General features: G+C 46.4%; 1 long non-coding RNA gene across 1 annotated transcript; it reads left to right on the top strand.

Moving 5' to 3' along the window:
* Positions 1-252: 252 nt before the first annotated feature.
* LOC116487821 lies at positions 253-3,756 on the top strand. The gene is made up of 3 exons (XR_004253110.1): positions 253-496; positions 784-846; positions 2,207-3,756. It is a non-coding gene; the product is annotated as an uncharacterized LOC116487821 (long non-coding RNA).
* The last annotated feature ends 5,324 nt before the right edge of the window (positions 3,757-9,080 follow it).

Here is a 9,080-nt window from a genome sequence, read left to right as displayed (position 1 = left end):
CAGCCTGAGGGTCTGCAGTGGAGCCAGGACTTGAATGCAAGTGTTTCACGTTCCGGAGATCCTGGCCACCATAGCATATTTTTTTTTCTGTATGTGTCCTTTAAACTATTGGATATCTGTAATGCATTAAATTATTCATAGTATTCAGTTATATTCAGTTTCCTTTAAAGGTTGAGGAAGTCATGAAGATAATCCTCTTTCTGCCGTATGTTTCCCGTGCCCTCTGGTTCCCCGATCTATTTCTCTCCCCTTTCCCTGTTCTTCTGTGTCTCCTGTTTTCCATCTGCATTTTCCCTCAGCAGCACCCATTTCCTGTGGGTTTCATCGCCACCCCCACCCCGACTCCATCTGTTGCAGAGATCAGCGATGAAGTTCACTTGCAATTACACTCGCAGGGAATTTCGCCAACAGCCGCCGCGCGTGAAAGCGAACGCCCCGCTGCCAGGAGGGGCAGAGAGGAGAGGTCACCCCTCCGCCCAGCAGCAGCCACGGGCAGGTAAAGCTGCAGCTTCCCAGCTCCTGGAGCCGCTGCCCTTCCTCGCAGAGCTGCAGCACAGCAGCCGGGCTGGCACCCCGTGGGTCCGCGTGTGCCACGGGAGGCTCGGTACAGCTGCAGGCTGCCGGGTGGACACCTCCGGCACAGCAGCCACGCAGCCGGCTGTCACAATGGCCCGGTGTAGTGGGACTTGTTAGTGTGATAATTTCTCGCTCTGGTATGTAATCTAATAGATTTGTCAATGTTTGTGTGTGCTCTGCATTATTTTTTATTTTTTATCCACGCAGAAATACTGCCTTATGTAAGTCCAGTTCCAGGATCGGAGCAACAAATTACAAAAGCAATTTGAGGTAGGAGACTAGGTGAGCTGTATGTGCCAGCAACGTTCACGGGTACTTTATGTAGCATATTTAATACTGTGTAAACTCAATTTATTCTCTAGTTTTAATGACGCTTTAATGGACTCCGTGGATTGATGTACACAGAGCACTGTGCAATGGTATAAAACGCTAGAGCTGCCTCCTCAAATTCTGCTATGTCATTTCTATGTAGACCATAGTAATAAGTTGAACAACCTAATTAGAAATTAATTGCAATTTTTAAAAGTGAATTTCTCGGGTAAGAAGAAGAAGGTTCTCCGCTGGTAGCGGGTATTTAAACTTAGCATTTATCTACCTGCTGCACATAGAGGGAAAATAGCGTATGGCTGATTTTGTGTAGCAGGTCCAATTTTATTTCAGTTTTGTTTGTAGCAGAGAACCTGCCACCCTGAGAAAGGGCCTCATCTCCAGTCCCAACTTTAAATCACACAGCCAGTGCCGCAGGGATGAAACTAAGGAGCAAATCGATATTTAGCCACTCAGATGTGCTTGGAAGGCCCGTCCAGCCCTCAGCAAGGAAGAACTTCCGTGCTGTGTTCAAAATTTCAAGGTGTTGAATGAGAAGTCCTTCTTCATGGTACCCTGACAGCAAATATTGATCCAACAACCCAGAGTGCAGAGAATTTGCAGGAACTGGGGTGCCTGCTTATCCAGCTAGCCGCACCTCACCTGGACGGTAGTAGCTGTTAGGAAAAAATACAGGTCTGTTGACAGCATTAAATGGAAGCCACCGCCTCTGATACAAACATATTATAGGGGAACAGGGCCAGGGATGCCTCCCAACACCTCAGTTTCAGTAGGACGTGCATAGATTAGAGCACTACCTTTAATCTCCAGATGTTCTGAGTCCCAAAGAGAAGGGAATGTGTCAAATGCATTCAGAATATTATGTTGTATAGCAGTGTCAATGCTGAAGGCAATGCAGACATATCCGAATTAGCGTTTAAGCGACTCAGATATAGATAGCAAGGCAGCTCTAGCAGCGTGGTGCTTTAACATGAGCCATCAGAGCCCCTCGAGAAGCCATTCAGTTTTGCAGTTAGCGGATACAGAGCTCTGCTGTTGGAATTACATGGCTCCCAACTCGAGGCTGGATGTCATCTTAAAGCTGATTTAGGTGACCTACAGCTGAGTCTTTAACTGGACTGTAACCAAGCACTGAAAGGAAACAAGACAGGAGAGTCCAAAAATGTATGTGGGCGCACTCACACAAAACTGAGGGATGCTGGAGGTCAGTGTGAGATCTAGTCATAGGCTTTAGGCTAGGAGAAAGGGTAGAAAGCTGGTGAGCCTCACAGTCTCTCTTTCCCTCTCTCTCTCTGTGAAACAGATAAACAGCTGCTTCCATTTTATGAGGATTTCTGGTGGAACACTGCCCATCAGCCTACAGTATCTTCTGGACTCCTATGAGGAAAACTTCTGGAATGCAGTCTCTCCTTGGAGATGCAGAAAGTGGGAAGGCAGCCTGGGCAGAGGCAGTAGACAATCCCCTTTCTAGCCCATGTTCTTGAAATACAGGAACTGATGGCCCTCAGCACTCATTATGAGATAGATCTTGCTTTTTTTTCTGTTTCATTTTCTAAAATACCATAATACGAGGGGAAGCATAGAAAATGTATTTGCTCCAAGGTAATAGAGATGTGCTAATTAGAAATCCCAGTCATTACCTACAGGACAGTTCTGTTTTTCAGGGACTGAAAATAATAACACAAGACGTAGCACGAAATCCAGGAAGTGGCAGAATGCGTTCCAATTTCTCCAGTTTCTGCGAAGGCTTATTTTTCTTTCCTTTGAAGAGATCTGAGCGAAAGAGAAAGTCTTCAAGAGTCATCTGCACTCCCACTGGTGGGCCAGAGCACTTCATCCGTGGGAAGCCCGGCACAGGCACCAAGTGCACTGCTGCACTGTGCCAGCTGTGAGCCACTTACGCTGCGTGCAGGGTGTCTATGGACACCAAGCTGAACTTTCCTCTCCCATGGAGATTCTTTGGTTTGATGAACATAACTGACAAAGTACTGGCAAATACGCAGTGGTTGGAATTTTGTCATTTTCAGTGGGAAAACACACATAAAAAATGCTTTTTCAGCAATCAGACTACACCACTCTTATGGGTCTCTTTCAGTTTGCCTACAGCTGACCCCACGCAACACGGAGTAAAGAAAGGATATGAAAATAATGAGCTTGACAAAATGCATCCCAGCAAGTGGTGCTCAAGCCACTGCTTAAGCTTCCCTGGGTGTGGGGCAGTCAAGAACGAACTTGGAAATTGTCCATTCTGATGGGAAGAGATGGCCAGAGAAAAGACATGCTTTTCCAGGTCTGAAGACAGCCAGCTTGGGTTGCTTTCTACATGGGAGTTTTTCATTCCAACATTTTTATTTTTATTTTTTAAACTAGCAAACAAAAACAGAATAATAGCTAACTCCTATTAAAAAATTACCGGGGGAGTCAAAGCAGTGCTTATAATAAAATTATTGCTACAACCTTAATTAGGGCATGCTGCCAAATACGTTTGTGATGGAAAACAAATCAATATAATGATGCTTTCCCATTACCTTTTGTTTAGGGAATGAAATGTCACCAAATATTTTGCACACGTTGTATTGGAGACCAGGCCGTACAGGACTGATTTACAACAGAACATTAAGGGGTTTTGTTTAAAATTGGTGCGGGCGGGCAGACAACTGCTGGAACCAAAGGTTGGAAATGATTTTGTTTCCTAATGACAGCAAAGGATGTGGCACTAATACTTACTGACTGTAAAAGTTTCAAATATAGTACAGAACCTAGGCTAAACACAGTATATCTGCTTCCCTTTTTCACCCACATAGGTGGTGTTTCACCTAACCTGAACCTGCTCTGGCAATTCAGGCCATGTCTCCTAGCCCCGTGTTGTAAGGTCCTGCAGTTTCAGGGCGGTTTCTGCCCAGACACTGGTGGCGGCAGAAGCCCACCGCTGCCGGAGCCCCCAGACCTGCCGCGGGCTGCCTTTCACTGGGTCGCACCCCGAGCATCTTATTCAGTTTTTCCCTTATCTGCCATCAGGCATAGCTTTCACAGGAGTTTATCCGTGCAAGAGCTGACTAAACACTGAGCAAACAGTTCAGAATTTGGCTGTCTTTTATAAATAATGATTCAAAGGTTTGATTTAGCTACAGACGAACCCGAGCCACAAAAACTGCAGCTGGTTCCTAGCGGCATCAACTCACGCGGGAGAGACTTCTTTCCCCGACACGTTTTATTTCAGCCAGAGCTTGGCCCGAAAGTCTGCGCGTAAAGACAAATTGTGAACCAGAAGCAGACATCAGCACTCGGGGCGCAGCGCGTACCAAGATAGCCCGCAGCCGCATGCCAGCTTGCCACTGACCTTTTATCTGCATAAATAGTTGTGACCTTTGGGCCGCTCAAATTAGTGCTAGCTGCTCGAGCAGTCAAGTATCACAACCCCATCCTGCGCAGGCTGTGTCCCCGTTCCTCTGACCGTTCGCCCTGATGCCTTTGCTGGCCTCCGTGGGCATCCTTGGCACCAAAGGGCCACCAAAACGGCCTGCTGGAGACAGAAAGAGCTGCCGAAAAACCTGCTGGAGCCTCCATCTGCCAGCTGAACAGCACAAAGACCAAGGGAAGGGTCTGGCCATCTGCATCTGGGCTGCCACTTTGCTGTAGGGTGCCGTGAGTGCTCACCCGCAATCTTCTTTGAGTATTAGTTCACTGTGTCCTTTAGGAGAAGTCCTAAACGTGTTTTAAAATCAAAAGAAAGAAATTACTACCAAAATAGCTACTTTTTCAGTAAGCCTCAAAATGAGTTATTTTGCGTAAAACCAGTAGTAGTGCACTACACCACTGATCTCTTTTTCAAATGAAATCCACTTTTTATTCAGTGGACTGTAAGCTGCGTAGGCTTTAATGCACATTATTTATCAGTAGACCAGAACTACCATGCTCTCTCATGTAAATAAGTATTCAGTTCTAGCTCAAAATGCAGCACTTGTAACCACAGCAGTTTTATTTATCCTTTTTTTAATAGGTATTTGCACAGTTTTACAAGCACATTTTTTTCACATTGCTTAGAAGAGACCCTCTGGCTGCTTAGATGGCAACATTGACTAGGCCCAGGAAAAAAAAAAAAAAAAAAAAAAAAAGAGTGGGATACTTTTAAAGATATAAGGCATGAAAAACATACAATTTTCAAGGATCTTTAAGAAGATGACGGCACAGACACATTTCAGAGGGAGTTTACTATGCCTAAAATTTGCTCCAAAGCTCTTTTCTTTTGGTTTCCTTTGACAGGAGCTTTCTTCTCCTCAGCCGTTTCACCCATGGGATAGCAGATTCCAAGAGCGTTTTTCCACCTGATGTACATTGTGTGCGTGATGCTTTAAAAAATTCAGTTGACTCCCCCTATACATTCTGGAGACTTTTTCAGTGGTATCAAGGCAAAGTGTCAGGCAAGTAATGAGAAGGCGCTGATTGCTTTTACCCGTGCCAGCTTTGGACAGGAATAGGAGACTCAGCGGGTTGGGAGGGCAACGTGTTTCGCTTGTCTGATGCCCCAGAGTAGCCCAAAGCTGCTGAAGCTCAGATGTATGATTGCTTGCAAACATTGACATCCAGCCGTGGGTTTTATATCCTTCTTTTGTGTTATCTCTTAGAGCAATTCCAACATTTGAAACTTTTAAGAGCTATTTTTTTGCTTTCATTCATTTTTCACTTGCGCTATCCCGGCCTTGCCTGTCCATGGCTGTCCTGGCAGCAAGGCTAGCCCGAGCCACTCGTGGGTAAATAAGGAGTCAACCCGCGTGTTTGCGAAGCATGTTTAACTTGTGTCTTTCATCTGTGATTAATATTAAATCTATTGAGCTACATAAATAAGTAATTCACTTACGGACCTGTCAAACCAATAGTAATTTCTTCCCCTCGGAGCATACAGCTCTGAACTATCCGTTCTAATTGTTTAATTTCCTTTTGTGTACCTGGAGATAAAAACAGCCTGCGAGGCCGCTTCCACTTGGAGAGGAGGGAGGGCAGCTCAGTCGCCCTCCTCTGCCTCCATCCCGCTGCATACAAGGCCCGCAAATGTCCTTAAAAACCTCGGGTGGGCAGAAAAGAGCCACCCCGCACACCGCTTCTGGCGTGGAGGTTTGTGCATGGGAAGTGGACTCCTGCTCGCCCTTCTGGCTAGGATCACAGCTCTGCAAAATCATCTCCACCAAGAGACTATGGATCTGTTTCTGGTCTCATGCAAATGAAATTAGTGGGATTATGTAAGCATGAAGTCAGGGGCAAATGAGAGGAAACTCTTGTTTGCTCTTCTGCGTTGACAGGGAGTTGTGCTCCTTAAACACTAACAAGGCAATGCGCTCATAAGAGATGGAGAGCATGTCGTCAGGCTCCTGGCCTCCCAGTGAACATCCACAGCACCCAGCTCCTGTAGGCATATGGATAGCTCACAGACTGCTTATAGGAAGGTGGCCAAAGGATGGCTGGAAAGAAAATAACCCCCACAGGCTAGCAAGTCCCTTAGAGCTAAGGAAAAGGGAACACTAAGCACAGGGGGTCGAAGAGGAAATCCCCTCCTCCCCACCTCGTCCAGGTGGCTACAGCAAAGCTGTAGGGAAGGGTCTCCCTGTAGCCAGGCATCCTTTCCTAAATGCAGTCGTGTAGGACCTCTCTGTGGAAGCAACGATTGGAGAGCTTTCCTTCAAACCCCACCCCAGCACCACTGCAGGCTGTGTGCTGTAGGTGGAGGTGGTGGTACTGGGCTGCAGCTCTTCATCTGTGGGAATTTTCCTCCCCCACCATTTGCTGCATATGTAAAGCCCTGCATAAGCCATTGTAGTCTCTGGGATCTGGGGGTGGCGAGAGGAATGGCAGAAATCTTGTAGCAGAATATATTTAGCTTCCTTCTCCTCCAGAATGCTCCTTCACACCTCGCAGCTCAGTGCATCCAGCCCTGTACCGAGCAGGGGAAATGCAGCAAAACCAGCAGAGCTTTCCACAGCGATGAAGGGGCTTTCAGCAAAGCAGCCTCGACACTGCAAACATAATAGGGACACCCCGCTTATTTAACAAATGACATTTTAGCACAGTCCATGTGAGGGATGCTAAGTTAGTTCCTAATACTATTTAGCTATGCTGAAAGGCAAGGAAAATGTTACAGCTGTGCAGAAATCAAAAATGGGATCAAGATTGCTGGCAACGGGTAGAAATGACATTTGCTAAGCTGCCTTTTGTCCGTGAGGTTTGTTCTTTACTGTTTTTCACTTAACAAGACTGCAGAAGACGTTGCTTGTCCTTAAAGAGCACTACTGCATGCAGAGAGGAACCAGACCGTGGTTATCTGCTGAAACCAAAAGCTGACATTTTGAAGTGGACATTATTCGCTGCAACTGCTCGGACTGAGGCCATTTCACATGGAAACAATTAAGAGGCAGAATGCATATCATAACAAAGGAATGAGAAGAAAGATCAGGAAATAGGAGCAGATTGGATAATTCTCTAAAAATGGATACAGTATTTACTGCTAGTGATTATAACAAACCTAAGCCTTGTCTTACCACAGGAGAGCAGACATGACTGAGCTGTAGATTCTCCTGCGCAAGCTCAGAGGAAAAAGTTCAGGTTAATGATTAATTTAAAATTTAGGTCCAGGATGGAAGAAAGTACATCTCACCTCATATGTGTGCAGGATGGAAGGAGGCTGAAAACAATATATTAAAAAGGCGGTCACAGTTGGAAACTACAGAGAAATGAAAAGCAAATGGGAAATCAAAACAATGTAGTCCGTGTGCATTTTTGTAAAAGCAAGGGGGAAATGTAAACATGCATCAAAGGGCATTCACAGAGATTTGCACATTTGTCTTGATAGCAGTCTAAATGCAACTGGAAGGAAAAAAAAAAAAAAAAGGATAAAGAACAAAATCCAGTTTGAAAGAGGTGTGTAGTCGTACATGCAGGAGATAAGGAGGGGAGGGCTTTTCTTACACTATCAGAGAACGCGTGAGGTAATTACTGGAAGGCACATATTGCAATAAGGAATTATGAAACACCATTTAATACTTCTTTCTGGTTGAGTAATTAAACAAACAGTGTATCAGCACTAAACTGTGCGAGATAGATGAGGCACCGCCAGCCATATAGAGCCGGAAGCCAGGATGTCCACATCCCTCAGGCCTGAAACAGTCATCTGCATGTATGAGAAAGTTTGGAAATCGCTTTTAGTAGCTATCAACATCGGGTCTCTTAGTGGCATAACTGCCATGCCTGTGTGCTGTGCACACACTCGCACACGGAAGTTCAGTGTACCACCCCAAATGAGCGATTTAAGTGAAACTCATCCCATTAGGTGACAGCAAACTGCCCTCCAACTCCTCCCTCCTGACCACTGTCTGGGAGACTAATTTCTAGTGCCACTGAAATCAATTTGAGTTTTATGACTGACCTCACTGGAGCCAGGACTTGGCTTAATGTCTTGATGCAAGCAGCTAATGGTTGTGCTGACAACAGCTGGGAACAGGCGCAAGTCAGAGCAGAAACATTTAATGCCTTACGACAGGGTGAATTTGTACTATCAGCTTACCTGGCAAAGGGGATATCAGGTGTTGAGGCATTCACTCCTGTTCCAACGTCCTGCTTTCCTCCTTAAATACAGAATCGCAGGATGGCTGAAGGACCTCTGGAGGTCACCTGGCCCAACCCTTGCTCACAGAGGCCACCCAGAGCAGGTTGCCCAGGACCACGTCCAGGAGGCTTCTCCAAGGGGGGAGTCTCCACAGCCTCTCTGGGCAGCCTTTGTCAGTGAGATACAATAAAGAGCAGTCAGGCATTGGAATAGGTTCCCCGGGGAGGTGGTGGGGTCACCATCCCTGGGGGTGTTCAAGGCAAGGTTGGACGTGGTGCTTAGGGACATGGTTTAGTGGGTGACATTGGTGGTAGGGGGATGGTTGGACCAGATGATCTTGAAGGGATTTCCAACCCTAATGACTGTATGATTCCTTAGTGGAAGGCATGGAGGCCAAGAGCTGTGCACACTCCAACCCAAATTGGCCAGTACACAGCCACGGGAGGAAATGTCAAGGGCACGTCTGAGCCTCTGTGGGGGCACAGCAGACCCAGCGTGTTGCCCGTGCTGTAGGCCCGCACTGTCCCCATCCTCAGCTGCCCACAGAGGCTTCTCCAGGCACCAGGCTGCAATCATCCAAGAC

This window comes from Aythya fuligula, chromosome 3 (genome assembly GCF_009819795.1).
Source record: "Aythya fuligula isolate bAytFul2 chromosome 3, bAytFul2.pri, whole genome shotgun sequence".
Taxonomy (NCBI): domain Eukaryota; kingdom Metazoa; phylum Chordata; class Aves; order Anseriformes; family Anatidae; genus Aythya; species Aythya fuligula.
The sequence above is the reverse complement of the archived record's forward strand: the minus strand, read 5'-3'. Positions and strand labels throughout refer to the sequence as shown.